This window comes from Schistocerca gregaria, chromosome 3, assembly GCF_023897955.1.
Source record: "Schistocerca gregaria isolate iqSchGreg1 chromosome 3, iqSchGreg1.2, whole genome shotgun sequence".
In the NCBI taxonomy this organism is placed as follows: domain Eukaryota; kingdom Metazoa; phylum Arthropoda; class Insecta; order Orthoptera; family Acrididae; genus Schistocerca; species Schistocerca gregaria.
In genome coordinates this window covers 806188146-806204005 of record NC_064922.1, presented here as the reverse complement: position 1 = coordinate 806204005, position 15860 = coordinate 806188146, and the positions used below count along the sequence as shown (strand labels likewise).

At 46.0% G+C, this 15860-nt stretch overlaps 1 protein-coding gene across 5 annotated transcripts in view; it reads right to left on the bottom strand.

Annotated features, from left to right (window-relative positions):
* The window catches only part of LOC126354370 (kazrin), a 903527-nt gene that overhangs the window by 766584 nt on the left and 121083 nt on the right, over positions 1-15860 (bottom strand). The gene's annotated exons all lie outside the window — the stretch shown is intronic.

Here is a 15860-nt window from a genome sequence, read left to right as displayed (position 1 = left end):
AAACTCAAGCTGGCCTTAACCACTGCGCTTCGGCACACGTGTGCTCTTGCGTCTACGTTGCGGCAGGTTGAGCTGCTTTAATGGTTGCGGTGGAGATAAGGGCATACAGGCTGGAAAGAGAATTTGTACGCCTCTTTTACTCATAAAGAGCACAACAAGGGGCAAAAATCAAACGTCCAGGACAAATACATCACTCACAGAAAAAGATACCTCTAGAAACTTTATTTCCATATCAGAACTGATTATCTGCAATTATCTGTACTGTATTAACAGAGAAAGTATTTCTGCTTCTTGGATAGATGAACGCTCAAGAGCAAGACCAGACCTAATATCGAGCCACGTGGTACACTTATAGAGTGATGAGACTGCGAACTTCGCCATCGACGTCAGTGAGCGACTGGCCAAAGACGGACGCCAAGCGCTCGCCCCGGACCTCCGCCGTGTGGCGGCGCGAGTGCCACCTGGCTGGCTGGGTTTGAATCGGCCGTTCCGTTGGCGGCAGCTTTCGCGGTCGGTTAGGCGACACGGCGCCGCTGCTGCGCTGCCCCGTGCTGTGGTGTGCAGCCACTGGAGCGTGGCCTCGCAGCGCGGTCGGGTGTCCGTAAGGCGACACGGGCAGGCACCAAAAGCGGTCGCAGCACGCGACTTTAGCCCCTATGCTGACGACACGTCTCAAAAGTACTGCCGCAAACGCAATGACCATCATCGAGGAAGTATGAAGCAGATGACATATTCTGCCTGGTTCTCATTCGACGACCTTATGATCATGTGTTTAGGACAACCATCTCCTGCTCGTTAACGTCTCAGTTTTCTTTATTTACCATTGCTTTAGCAGAAAATGATGAAACGATAACAGAAAGCTGGGAACAGTCAGCTGCCCTGTTAATGGAAACCCTTCTTCCCGACGATGGAGAAGTAGGCCAGACAGACGATCAGGGTAGGTTATGAAAAATGTTATGAGAACACTATAGAAACACTAAACTTCTGTACCTCTTCGCACCAAATCTGGCAAATAATTTGAAGATTGAAAAACAAAAAAAATCTCCAGGACCGGACGGGATCCCTGCCGAAGTATACAAGCCCTTTGTGACCAATTATTTACTTGTGAGAACTCTACAACGAGTGGCTCTTGCAAGGAAAGTTCCCTGAGCAGTGGAAGAACGCTGAAGTGGTGATAATTAGTAAAACGCAAGGTAAGGATCCAATGACATCCAAATCCTACTGACCAGTTTGCCTTTTGTACGTTCTCGGCAACATATCTGAAAAACCATTATGCAGAAGATTGCAAGATCACAGACAGCTACACGGGATGAGCCCTCACCAGTACGGGTTTAGAAGAGGCAACTCAACTGAAGACGCGATTAATAAGGCGATTTTTCTAGAACAGACACTCAACCAACCTATATGCGTTCTAACGATGACTATTGATATTGATGGCGCTTCCGATAACCTAGAGTGGCTGTCATTCTTTGGCCACTATAGAGACCTTGAGTCCAGGAGCGCTGTATAACTGCCTGAGCGGTTATTGCCACAGGCACCATGCTTCTTTAACTTGCCCTGGAAAGACACTAACGACGACAATAACAAAAAGCTGTACGCAGGGATTACTGTGTGATCTGGAGTTTTTGGATGTTGCATTGGAACCCATAGTATAAAAGTTACATGACAGCGGTAACATAAGGGGACTGGTAGCGATTGCAGAAGACGTACTGTTCGTTTAAGTGATGACTGCAGAAGAATCATAGAAGACAAATGTAACGCGACGCTCCACGATCTTGGGGGCTGGTGTCGAAGTATTAAATTGTCAAAAAATGGTTCAAATTGCTCTGAGCACTATGGGACTCAACTGCTGTGGTCATCAGTCCCCTAGAACTTAGAACTACTTAAACCTAACTAACCTAAGGACATCACACACATCCATGCCCGAGGCAGGATTCGAACCTGCGACCGTAGCAGTCGCACTGTTCCGGACTGCGCGCCTAGAACCGCGAGACCACCGCGGCCGGCATTAAATTGTCACCAGCACCTCACAAAACAACGTACCTCCTGGTGAAATGGAACCTAGTAAGAAAACCGAAAATAAAATCAAATGACGTAACGATTAGCAGAAGCGCAGTAACGAGATATCTAGGGGTATTTCTGGACGAACGTCGTACCTTTGCACATCATATAGAGGAAGCAGGCTGAAAAGATTCAAACGCCATGAACAAAATTGTAACCACTGCAGATAGACAACGTCGGATTATCTTGAAAACTATCAGAGTATATCACCAATCTACATGAGCATAGGTCGTAGAATATGGCGTTAGTGTTTGGGCTCACAGATTGCAGCTAGTGAAGCCAATGTCGTCAGTGAAAAGTGTTCAACATGGAGTGCTACTAAGGTTAACGGGTATCTATTGCACTACCCCGAATGATCCTTTGCTAGTAATTCTAGGCACGTGCTCACTGGACTTGGAAATTAGGAAAAGAGGAGCCTTTTACTGGTTAAAGAAAGGCAATCAAATGGAAATACGAAGGCTGCTTGGAACGGAGGCCAACTCGAAAGAGGCAATAGAAGATCGCGTGTCACAACTGTAGCAAAATGAATGGGACACTTCAAAAAAAAAAATTGGCTCTGAGCACTATGGGACTCAACTGCTGTGGTCATTAGTCCCCTAGAACTAACCTAAGGACATCACACACATCCATGCCCGAGGCAGGATTCGAACCTGCGACCGTAGCAGTCGCTCGGTTCCGGACTGCGCGCACAGAACCGCGAGACCACCGCGGCGAATGGGAAACTTCAGGCACAGGCAGGAGGAGTACATCGAATTTCTCCCTAACATCACGGACAGATTAAAAATAAGAATTCTTAACCCGTCGAGTGGACTGATATTGTACCTGACTGGCCACGGCCTTTATGCTACTTTCTATACAAAATCGAAGACAGATGAATGATAGCTATTCCTGCGGCAGTGTAGGCACACCAGAACACACGCTGTGGGACTGAGCGCTCTATGAAGATGCGACGGGTAATGGACGTCAGGTATTACGGATGTTGGATCGCTAAGCAGCACTAAGGAAAGAGTCGACCTGACGCATCTTGGACGATACTGCAGCTGCTGTTTCCGGGAAGGCCAAGGAAGACTTCCCGAGGCATTCAGTCACAACTCATCATGCTGCCATCCAGACTAGACAACATACTCTGCAGATAGAGAGAAGATAACTGACGCCGGCGGCCACAGAATGAAATAGTGTCCTAAAAATCTACATTGTTTTAGTGCAAGCGACCATGGAATGTGGACTTTAAGACGTGACAGGGGTGGATGGGATTACTTGTTGTGGTGGAAACGTCCGACGCCTAAGGGATCCAGCAGGCAATGGCTGTTGGACAGCGCCAGTATAAGGGCGGAACCAGTAGCGGAAACAACCACCTAAAAGTTAAATGTGCCAAAATACATGAACAAACAGAGAACAAATTTGTGTATGGTAGCATTAGTATCTGGGTTACTGGTTAAGGGTTTTATTGTAGTTTTGTAGTGATAGAAGTAGCTGTAGTATTTTAAAAATAAAGTATCAGAAACAATTAGTTAACACATAATTTATTTTTATCCAAAGAAAATGTGATTTGTATGGCCTGTTTTAGTTCTTCAGGTAATAGGTTGTGATTATGAAAAATAAGCAAATAAAGTCTATAAATAATACGAGTAGGCGTCCTATATTTCCTCCTGTTTGACGGAGTTTTATCTAGTTATATCGAAGTTCTCCCGACGGCTGTTTCCCTGTAGTACGAAAAAGTTCCATCTTTTAAATGTTGGTGTCATAATTCGGCAGTTATAAACTGTAAAAATAGCTTGCGTCGTTCAGAAAATTCTCCACTTTTTCGCTATAGCTTAGCTGAAATCGCACCTCGATATATTTATTCCTTATGGATATATTGTGGATGGCCTGTCTTAGCTGGCTCACCCAGTCTATTAGTGATAACAATAGCAAGGGGAAACTCGGTCACTGTACATGTTGACAAGGCTCATATACAGGTTGACCCAGAAGGAATGGTCAACACTCAGCGACATGATAGGGACGATCATTCGAAGCAAAAAAATCTTGTACACATGGCCTCTAAAATGTATACCTTAAGAGCTGCGCACTTTTTCATCTTGGATATTGTGACACGAATGCACGTTCTTTGCTTTCCATGTTTTGGGAGGAAGTAGTATGGACTAAAAAAAGAAAAAAATGTAAGAGTACTTGTTCATTTTTGCTACCATGAAACGCCTCGTCTATGCAAGCTCTTTGCTTTTTTTTCCTTTATTCATTTTTGAGTTTCGTTCCCCCCCCCCCCCCCCCCCCAAATGGAAGCAGCTTAGTACTCCGCTCTTCAGCCTACAGAATTTTTAAAACATGAAACAAAGATAATAAACAATAAAATCAGGCGATAAAACGGTGACTTAAATTGTAAAACGGCGGTAAATTGTGGAAAGTTAAAACTTAAAACAAAGGGTTGATGATGCTAATAAAATACACAGGAAGCAGACAAGTAAAATAGTATACAGACAATTAAAAAGAAACACACTGCGACAGTCTGGTTTCTGCTCGCAAGAGATATAAAAATCACACCCAGCGACAGTATGGTTTCCGTTTGCAACACATCGGAAAAGATTCACAACACTTAACACTCACGGGAAACACTGCACTAAAAAGTCGGCACGAAGATGACACACCACCGCCAAGGGCAGATGGGGATGGGGAGGGGGAGGGGCTGGGCAGATAAGGGGAACAAAAGGGGGGAGGAGAGGAGAAACGAAGTGGGAGGGGGGAACCAACAGAGGGAGAGGACTCATAAAGGGGGGAGGGGGGGCATGGCAGACGCGAGAGGGAATGGGCAAAAGCAGAGGAGGGGAATGAAAAGGACCCATGGGAAAGAAGGGAGGCAGAGAGAGGGTAGGTGGGGAAAAACTGGATGGGAGGGGGGAAGGGGAGAGGGATCCCAGGAAAAGGACAGAGAAAGGGAGGGGGGGGGGTGAGGATCGGAGTTGAGCTCTTTGCTTTCAGGAACTTCCAACAGAATGCAGTGAAAAATGGATGAACACATTGCTCTGCCACTGTGAATCAACAGAGCTTCTAATATAACTTGCTTGCAATTACATAATATTGCATTTGTCAACCATCGCTAAAGGAGGTGCTCTATATGGCGTCCATTCACAGTAAGGCATGGTGACTGTCACGGTACAACCCATCACCACGGGCACGGCAAGTTAAAATTCTCGCGGCTGTAACTGCTGCCTAGGCCTGCTTAACTGGTGGTGGCACTGCTGTGCAACCTGGAGCAGCGTCGGTGGGGGTGGCCGTCTTGCTGTGTGGCCATCGAACTGAACACATCTCTTCGGAGACGGAGGTGGGGCGGACACAGAATTGTGGAGCAGCGACCACGTGCATTTCATCAGCAGTGCTGGGAGCCGCCTGAATTTTGTCTCTTGGGTCAGTTGTTACCGTTTTAAGAAGCAGCGTTGAAACTGCTCTTGACGTCAGCTGCGGCAACCAACGAAGGCTTATGGCTTTTGGGGAGGCAGGCAGCGACTGTCGAGTTAAAACCGATGAGTGGCGATCATTTGAGTAAGTGAGCCAGTGTATAATCTACGAGTAGCTGTGTCTCAAGACTGTCGATATTATGTGTGGCAGCAGTTGGCCCCACGTCGGTCCTCGACAGGAACAGCAACTTTATCTGAACATGGAGCTGTGGTTGTATTGAGATTAAAAATTTGGACTGGTTCATAGCAACTGAAGTTACGCTACCAATACCGGTAAGCACATTGTGCCTTCAATTAACTGGTTGTGACTGAAGCTGGAGCTTGGCCATCAGCTGTGTTTCTAAAAATTGGTACTCGCCTTGTTAACTGAAATTTTTCGTCAACAATTTTGAGTGGGCACTTCAGTGCCAGTTTGAGGTTAATCGATCAAAGTGTGCTTTGAACTAAATCTGCAAATCTTCTGTTTTTAAGTAACTGAAAATTTACGTGGTAATTCTGGGTAGAAACCGTCAGCGCCGGTTTGGTATTAGTCATAGCTGGAGCTTGACCAGAGGTGGTTTTTGAATTGAATCTGCTATGTTTTTTTATTATTATTAATCGTAGATTTACATAAGAATTGTGGGTTGGCACCTTCAGTGCTGGCTTCATGTTAATTGAAACTGGGTCCTAACCAGCGGTTGTTTTGGACTGACACGTATTTGTGCCTCGATACTTCCTTATTAATAGTGTTGCTACTGTATGAGCAAGATGGTAAATTGATTTTACGCATTTATGAGTGGGACTGGGCCACACCGTCTGGAAATGGAATTTTTTTCTTTCGATGGCCCGTTGAAAAATAAAGATTTTCCGAAAATGTATGTACGCTTTTCAACCCAGCGCCATCGCTCCCTACAGACCAATCCCGCTCATTTAAGTCCGACGTAAATCCAAAAACAAAACAGCAATGTAAAAGCATTTCACAAAGTTATTGAAACCCAACCTGGTTCCATAAACATTAACGTTCTCGCTGCAGTTGCCTAGAACTCTGAATACGGTTTACAGTACCAGCACTAACTGATGTTTACCGCGTACTGTATCCGTGGGCAGTAAGTGGGAACGTGTCCTCATTTGTTTACTGCAACCTGTAGCTCGCTCGTAATTGCAAAGAGCCTGCAGTAGAAGTGTCCCACAGCACTGAAAATGAACAAGTACCCATAGCTCTTAAGCTATGCATTTTAGAGCCCATGTTTGTTGGACACTTTTGTCTTGTTTTGGTCCATACTACCACCTCTCGGAATACGTGTACTTCTTTTAACAGCCAGTATACGTGCTGTTTTCCCGCAGCGTCACGGCAGTGGAGGCTATGTCGGTCCATGCCATCCACGTACGTGGCCGGCGTCGCGGATCTGCTGCCGTGCGTCATCCATCCGGCCTGCAAAACCACGCAGGCCATCATCGCAATTGGGGGCGTCCGCACGGGACGATGGATGTGTGGCACTGCGCAACGCGACCTGCCCCAGGGCTGCGAACCGTGGGACGCCACAAGCGTTTCTCCACAACTGTCTTTGAGTCTTGACGCTAAGACGTGACTACCTGGCGCCTAGTAAGCCGAAACGTTACGGCCGACGCATCTCGTGATTTCCGTAAGGGGTTGGTTCAAATGGCTCTGAGCACTATGGGACTTAACTTTTGAGGTCATCAGTCCCCTAGAACTACTTGAACCTAACTAAGGACATCATACACATCCATGCCCGAGGCAGGATTCGGACCTGCGACCGTAGCGGTCGCGCGGTTCCAGACTGTAGCGCCTAGAACCGCTCGGCCTCCGTACTGGGCAGGCTGCGAATCTTACCAGTCAGGTCAAATTCTCGAGTGCCGGAAACTCCTGCCTATTTTTTGTCCCCTTCAGTTAGCTAAACATTAAAACTCCCTGGCAGATTAAAACTGTGTGCAGTTGATTCCCATAGTGCTCAGAGCCAACTGAACCATTTGAACCAAAACTGTGTGCCGGACTGAGACTCGAACTCGGGACCTTTGCCTTTCGCGGGCAAGCGCTCTACCAATTGAGCTACCCAAGCACGACTCACGCCCCATACTCACAGCTTTACTTCTGTCAGTACCTCGTCTCCTATCTTCCAAACTTTTCAGAAGCTCTCTGTTGGTAGAGCACTTGCCCGCGAAAGGCAAAGGTCCCAAGTTCGAGTCTCGGCCCGGCACAGAGTTTTGGTTCAAATGGTTCAATTGGCTCTGAGTACTATGGGACTCAACTGCTGCGGTCATTAGTCCCCTAGAACTTAGAACCACTTAAACCTAACTAACCTAAGGACATCACACACAGCCATGCCCGAGGCAGGATTCGAACCTGCGACCGTAGCAGTCGCACGGCTCCGGACTGCGCGCCTAGAACCGCGAGACCACCGCGGCCGGCACACAGTTTTAATCTGCGAGGAAGTCTCATATCAGCGCACACTCCGCTGCAGAGTGAAAATCTCATTCTAGCTAAACATTAGTTTGGTGTGCAAGTTCGTAGCGTTTTCGTTATGCCTGTTGAGATTCTGGTTGGTGCAGGTTGATTTGTCGATTGACATGTTTTATTTGTAAATAGCTATTGCTATGTGTTTTAACAAAATGTCACTTTGTCACTTGGAGGTATTGAGTGGATCTGTGGACGCTAGAAAACGGAGCCCAAAGTCGAGAAATTGAAACACTTCTGACGTATTCTTCTGTTTGGGTTTAGTAGAGGTGTGATAGTAGCGCTGACAGTCAGTAACATCTGCGTCGTGTATGAGGATAATGCCACGGGATATACAGGGCAAGAAAATGGTTCTCTCGTTTTAAGGAGGATCGTTTTGACATTAGTGACTCTCCACGTTCGAGAAGATCTTCGAAGTTTCATGAAGATCATTTAAAAGCATTAATCCACGTCAGTGTACTACAGAACTGACAATGCGATGAACTATGATCGTTCCACCATCCTGCGACAATTACATGCAATGTGGAAGATTCGAAAGTCGGGTGTATGGGTGCCGCAAGCTCTAAGCGAAAATCACCATAATGAGCTGGTGGCTCCAATTGCACGTCATCAATTGGCTCATGAACAACACCGACCATTCCTTTGCTCTATTGTTACTGGTGACGAGAAATGGTGTCTCTACGCTAAGGAAAAGGGAGAAATGGTTAAGTCCAAAAAAGCAGAAGCCCCCGTACAGACACTTGCGCACGTTCACAAAAGGTAATGTTATGCACCTGGTGGAACACCTACGGCGTGGTGTACTACGATTTGCTTCCCCCAGATGTAAACATCACTGCTGACACTTATTGTCAACAACTGAGACGTCTTGCAGACTCAATCCAAGAGCAACGACCAGAAAGTGCTACTACTCCACGACAACGTCCGCCCGCCTGACTGACAGAAAACACTGTACAGGAGTTGTGTTGGCAAGTCATTTCGCACCCACCTCAGATTTTCACTTTGTCTGCTCTCTATCGATCAGGCTTCAAGGAACTTCCTTTTCGGATGAAAATGCGCTCCGAACATGCCTCAACGTGCTCTTAGTCTCGAAACTACGTGATTTCTCCAGTCACGAATTCGAAAATTCACACCAGCGTTGGCAGACTGTTCTAAACAGTGAAGAAGAATATATTATCGACGACTAAAGTCTGTATCATCCGTATCCGTTGTATTGATTACACTTGTGAAAACGCTACGAACTTATGCACCAACATATACGTGCTTTTGGCAGCTATATCTAACGCATATCATCAATATGCACCTCGCGTAACACGCCCCACCATCCCATTTCAGTGCTTCGGAATGTCTGAAAATCGGTTGCTCGATGGCCTCGCCTTTCCCTCTTCAAAAAAATGGTTCAAATGGCTCTGAGCGCTATAGGACTTAACATCTGAGGTCATGAGTCCCAGAGAACTTAGAATTGCTTAAACCTAAATAACCTAAGGACATCACACACATCCATGCTCGAGGCAGGATTCGAACCTGCGACCGTAGCGGTCGCGCGGTTCCAGACTGAAGCGCCGCTTGGCCACACCGGCCGGCTTTCCCTCTTCAGTACATACTTTGTTCACTACACGGCTGTCACCTACCCGCTCAGATCCCGTTTCATAGGCGTCGCCCTTTACCTACTCGCTGATTATTTCGTCATGTATGTCTTCGCTACCCATACATTTGTTTCAGAAGATCGGTAATATAAGCAGCAGTACCAAAGCAATTTTCAGCAGAGGGTGTTCATGTTTTCTTCCACGAGCGAGCTAGCCGGCCGCGCAGTCCGGAACCGTGCGACTGCCACGGTCGCAGGTTCGAATCCTGCCTCGGGCATGGATGTGTGTGGTGTCCTTAGGTTAGTTAGGTTTAAGTAGTTCTAAGTTCTAGGGGACTGATGACCACAGCAGTTGAGTCCCATAGTGCTCAGAGCCATTTTGAACGAGCGACCTATTGCTGTTATCTACACGTTATCACAAGCGTTACAGATACCCCGGATTGCATCGGACACGTTCAGACATATTTAGAAACTGAGGATGTCTGTACTGTGCAAATGTTACAAGTGTTCAGTCCTCGTATGTACCTGAAGATGAAAATGAGAAACAATAAAAAAATTATAAGATCAATAAAAGTTTTTTTAAGGGTTGGTGCCCTCGTAACCTTCTGGCGGTATAACGTAGTTCCCCGCATAATAGTATATTCTCTAACACATTATTTGTTCGCAGTAGAAAAAATTATATGTAAACTGGCAGAAAAGCGTTTCTGAAGAAAAGACATTTGTTAACACTGAATATAGATTTAAGCGTTCGGACATTTTTTCGGAAAGTATGTATATTGAGGGTAGTGATGTATAGAAGTAAAACATGGACGATAAACAGTTCAGACAAGATGAGAATAGAATTAGGATGGTAGATCATGTAACTAATGAGGAGGTACTGAATAGAACTGGGGATAAAAGAAATTTGTGGCACAACCTGATTAGAAGTCGGAATCGGTTGACAGGATACGTTCTGAGACATCAAGAGATCACCAATTTAGTACTGGATGGAAGCGTGGGGAGAAAGAATTGTAGAGAGAGACCAAGAGATGAATATAATGAGCAGATTCAGAAGGGTGTGGGTTGCATACGTTATTCGGTGGTGATGAGGCTTGTACACGATAGAGTAGCACGGAGCACTGCAAGCTGAAGATAACAACAACAACAACAACAACAACAATTGTAACAGAATACTTCAGGTTTTTTTTCGTAGCTCTCTTAACTTTGCACCCATTATCCGCAAACCGGACAGTCCCCGCCCTGGTGACCTGGAGCTTGCTTTACGGTGTAATGAATACTGCAGTGGACCACAGAATGCGGCCTTGAGACAGTGAAGCCTGCAGGAAGTGCAAAAAGCAGCCGTGGCAGCTGGCAATGGCAAGGATGCCTGCTGCATCTATGTGGTATACAGGCAGAAGCATTCGCAATGCAGTCGGTTGTATTTCACAGACAGGATCGCATCAATAAAATTAAACTGTGACTTTAATCTTGCGTTGTGTGTACCGCTGTTCAGTTCTGTGGCAGTAAACAGGTTTTTATGAAGCGTCACAAGAACCGCAATGTTGCAGCGAGTCGTCCCCTCCACAGGCTGAGATGCAGCTTCCGTTTGACATCAAGACAACCAAACGCGACCTGCGGAAATGAAACAAGGCTCACAGTTTCTAAAGCCATCGCAGTTGGTATCTTAGCACTTGAAAGTGATAGGCTATACGTCGTGAAAGATTTAGTAATTGTATTTCCTTCATAAAGAAAAAATATGTAATACACTTGCGAAAAACAAATAGCAACACTAAAAAAATAATTAATGTAGAGTAATGAAATTTCGAGAATACATCTGTCAAGGTAACATATTTAAGCGATTAACATTACGAGATCACAGATTAATGTAAGCGTGATACGTGCTGCTACATTAATAACCGCTCTAACCATGTTGTTGTTGTTGTGGTCTTCAGTCCTGGGACTGGTTTGATGCAGCTCTCCATGCTACTCTATCCTGTGCAAGCTTCTTCATCTCCCAATAACTACTGCAACCTACATCCTTCTGAATCTGCTTAGTGTATTCATTTCTTGGTCTCCCTCAACGATTTTTACCCTCCACGCTGCCCTCCAGTACTAAACTGGTGATCCCGTGATGCCTCAGAACATGTCCTCCCAACCGATCCTTTCTTCTAATCAAGTTGTGGCACAAATTTCTTTTCTCCCCAATCCTATTCAATACCTCCTCGTTAGTTACGTGATCCACCCATCTAATCTTCAGCATTCTTCTGTAGCACCACATTTCGAAAGCTTCTATTCTCTTCTTGTCCAAACAATTTATCGTCCATGTTTCACTTCCATGCATGGCTACACTCCATACAGATACTTTCAGAAACGACTTCCTGACACTTAAATGTATACTCGATGTTAACAAATTTCTCTTCTTCAGAAAGGCTTTACTTGTCATTGCCAGTCTACATTAACCATAAGAATGTCGAATGCAAGCATGCAAACCTGCATGCAATTCGTACAGGTGCTGGATGTCAATTTTTGCGATGAAGTTGTCTGAGCGTTGATCTTGGTCGATCAATGCAGGGGCGGTTAGTGCTGTTTGTGGATGAAGCTAGAGTTGTCGTCCGATGACGTCACATATGTGTTCGATTGGAGACAGGTATGGTGATTCAGCAGACCAAGCCAACATGTCGACACTCATCACAGCACGTTGGTTTACAACAGCGGTATGCAGGCGAGCGTTATCCTGTTGGAAAACACCCCCTGGTGTTCTGGTCATGAACGGCAGCACAAGAGTTCGAATCACCAGACTGATACACAGATTTGGAGTCAGGGGGCATGGGATAACGACGAGAGTGCTCCTACTCTCATACGAAATCGTACCCCAGACCATAGCTCCAGGAGTAGGTCTAGAATTTCTAGGACGCAGACACTTTGGTTGCAGGTCCTCAACTGGCCACCTTGTAACAACCATACGGCCATCACTGGAAAAACCAGTTTTCGTCAGGAAATACAACAGATCTCCGCCCTGCTCTCCAACGGGATCTCGCTTGTCACCACTGAAGTCAGAAACGGCGGAGCTGTCTTTAAAGTAAATCATATGTAACAGTTCATTGTCACTGTGGTGCCAAGTGCTGCTCAAATTGTTATTGCAGATGCAGAATAATGCATCAGAGCCACACACCAAACACGGCGGTCTTCCCTCTCGGTAGTGCCACGTGGCCGTCCGGAGACAGGTCTTCCTGCAACCGTACATTCGCGGGACATCCGCTGCCAGCAATCATGTACAGTACCTACATTCCTGGCATGTCTTTCTGCAGAATCGCAGAAATAATGTACATCTTCTCTAGCCCTATTACACGACCTCGTTCGAAATCAATGAAGTATTGATAATGACGTCTTTGTCGACTTAACTGCATTCTTGACTAACATCAACTCACTAGGTAACTGAAGCTCACGACCGTTACAGCGTCTGTTTAAAGCAAACCTGATTTGCATCCTCATAGTGGCACTCTTATGGGACTGGCGAAAAGTTTGACAAGAAATCATCTTTCAGAGATAGAAACACTCACACCAACTCTCGTTTATGTCGCGCGACTGCTTGGTGTTACGATTTTTTCCGATTGTGTAAGTAGGGACTGTGCCGTATGGAAAGGGATGGAGGATTTCCTCGCCAACAGAGATTCGTTTTGAGTCGAGCGTCTCGCTGGCGCCAGTAAAGAGCGAAAGACTTGGCGACATGACAGACGGGAGTGCCACAGCGACTCCCAGATATGTGAGTGGTTCGAAGACTTGTCAAGTAATAGAACCCAGTACGTTGTCCTCGATGATGACTGTTCATCGGAGGTGAGGGTATCATCTGGACTGCCCCAGAGAAGTGTGGTTTTCCATCTACATAAATGACCTTTTGGATAGGGTGGATAGCAATGTGCGGTTGTTTGCTGATGATGCTGTGGTGTACGGGAAGGTATTGTCGTTGAGTGACTGTAGGAGGATACAAGATGACTTGGACAGGATTTGTGATTGCTCTAAAGAATGGCAGCTAACTCTAAATATAGATAAATGTAAATTAATACGGATGAATAGGAAAAAGAATCCCGTAATGTTTGAATACTCCATTAGTAGTGTAGCGCTTGACACAGTCAATTCGATTAAATGTTTGGGCGTAACATTGCAGAGCGATATGAAGTGGGACAAGCATGTAATGGCAGTTGTGGGGAAGGCGGATAGTCGTCTTCGGTTCATTGGTAGAATTTTAGGAAGATGTGGTTCATCTGTAAAGGAGACCGCTTATAAAACACTAATACGACCTATTCTTGAGTACTGCTCGAGCGGTTGGGATCCCTATCAGGTCGGATTGAGGCAGGACATAGAAGCAATTCAGAGGCGGACTGCTAAATTTGTTACTGGTAGGTTCGATCATCACGCGAGTGTTGCGGAAATGCTTCAGGATCTCGGGTGGGAGTCTCTGGAGGAAAGGAGGCGTTCTTTTCGCGAATCGCTACTGAGGAAATTTAGAGAACCAGCATTTGAGGCTGACTGCAGTTCAGTTTTACTGCCGCCAACTTAAATTTCTCGTAAAGACCACAAACATAAGATGAGTCATATAGGCAGTCATTTTTCCCTCGTTCTGTTTGGGAGATGATGCTAGTTGTGGTACGAGGTATCCTCCTCCACGCACCGTATGTCTGATTGCGGAGTATGTATGTAGATTGTAGATGTAGAGCCGGGAACAGACACGGACGGTACGAGGCAGCTGGACCAATATTGCAACCAGTAACGTCTTCTGAGGTCAGCGCCGAACAAGACAGTTCTGGGCGGGGCCAAGAGCGGGGGCCTCAAGACGCTGGAGTGCAAGACGGTTGCTGGACGAGACGACAGTAAGAACGGGTGGATGTGCCCTGTGGACAACGACCTGGTGAAGTGGTTGCTATCTGTCCCGGTCGGGCGCACAGCAATTCCAGTGGAGGGGAAGGAACAGCTTCTGGATGTCGTAAGCACCACTGAGTGCTTCCCCGCAGTAACGCAGTACTGATGTTGAGACGGTTATAGGTTATTTTGAAGCACATATCTTAAACTCCCAGCCTCTACATCTACATCTACATCCGTACTCCGCAAGCCACCTGACGGTGTGTGGCGGAGGGTACCCTGAGTACCTCTATCGGTTCTCCCTTCTATTCCAGTCTCGTATTGTACGTGGAAAGAAGGATTGTCGGTATGCTTCTGTGTGGGCTCTAATCTCTCTGATTTTATCCTCATGGTCTCTTCGCGAGATATACGTAGGAGGGAGCAATATACTGCTTGACTCTTCGGTGAAGGTATGTTCTCGAAACTTTAACAAAAGCCCGTACCGAGCTACTGAGCGTCTCTCCTGCAGAGTCTTCCACTGGAGTTTATCTATCATCTCCGTAACGCTTTCGCAATTACTAAATGATCCTGTAACGAAGCGCGCTGCTCTCCGTTGGATCTTCTCTATCTCTTCTATCAACCCTACCTGGTGCGGATCCCACACTGCTGAGCAGTATTCAAGCATTGGGCGAACAAGCGTACTGTAACCTACTTCCTTTGTTGTCGGATTGCATTTCCTTAGGATTCTTCCAATGAATCTCAGTCTGGCATCTGCTTTACCGACGATCAACTTCATATGATCATTCCATTTTAAATCACTCCTAATGCGTACTCCCAGATAATTTATGGAATTAACTGCTTCCAGTTGCTGACCTGCTATTTTGTAGCTAAATGATAAGGGACCTATCTTTCTATGTATTCGCATCACATTACACTTGTCTACATTGAGATTCAATTGCCATTCCGTGCACCATGCGTCAATTCGCTGCAGATCCTCCTGCATTTCAGTACAATTTTCCATTGTTGCAACCTCTCGATACACCACAGCATCATCTGCAAAAAGCCTCAGTGAACTTCCGATGTCATCCACCAGGTCATTTATGTATATTGTGAATAGCAACGGTCCTATGACACTCCCCTGCGGCACACCTGAAATCACTCTTACTTCGGAAGACTTCTCTCCATTGAGAATGACGTGCTGCGTTCTGTTATCTAGGAACTCCTCAATCCAATCACACAATTGATCTGATAGTCCGTATGCTCTTACTTTGTTCATTAAACGACTGTGGGGAACTGTGTCAAACGCCTTGCGGAAGTCAAGAAACACGGCATCTACCTGTGAACCCGTGTCTAAGGCCCTCTGAGTCTCGTGGACGAATAGCGCGAGCTGGGTTTCACACGATCGTCTTTTTCGAAACCCATGCTGATTCCTACAGAGTAGATTTCTAGTCTCCAGAAAAGACATTGTACTCGAACATAATACGTGTTCCAAAATTCTACA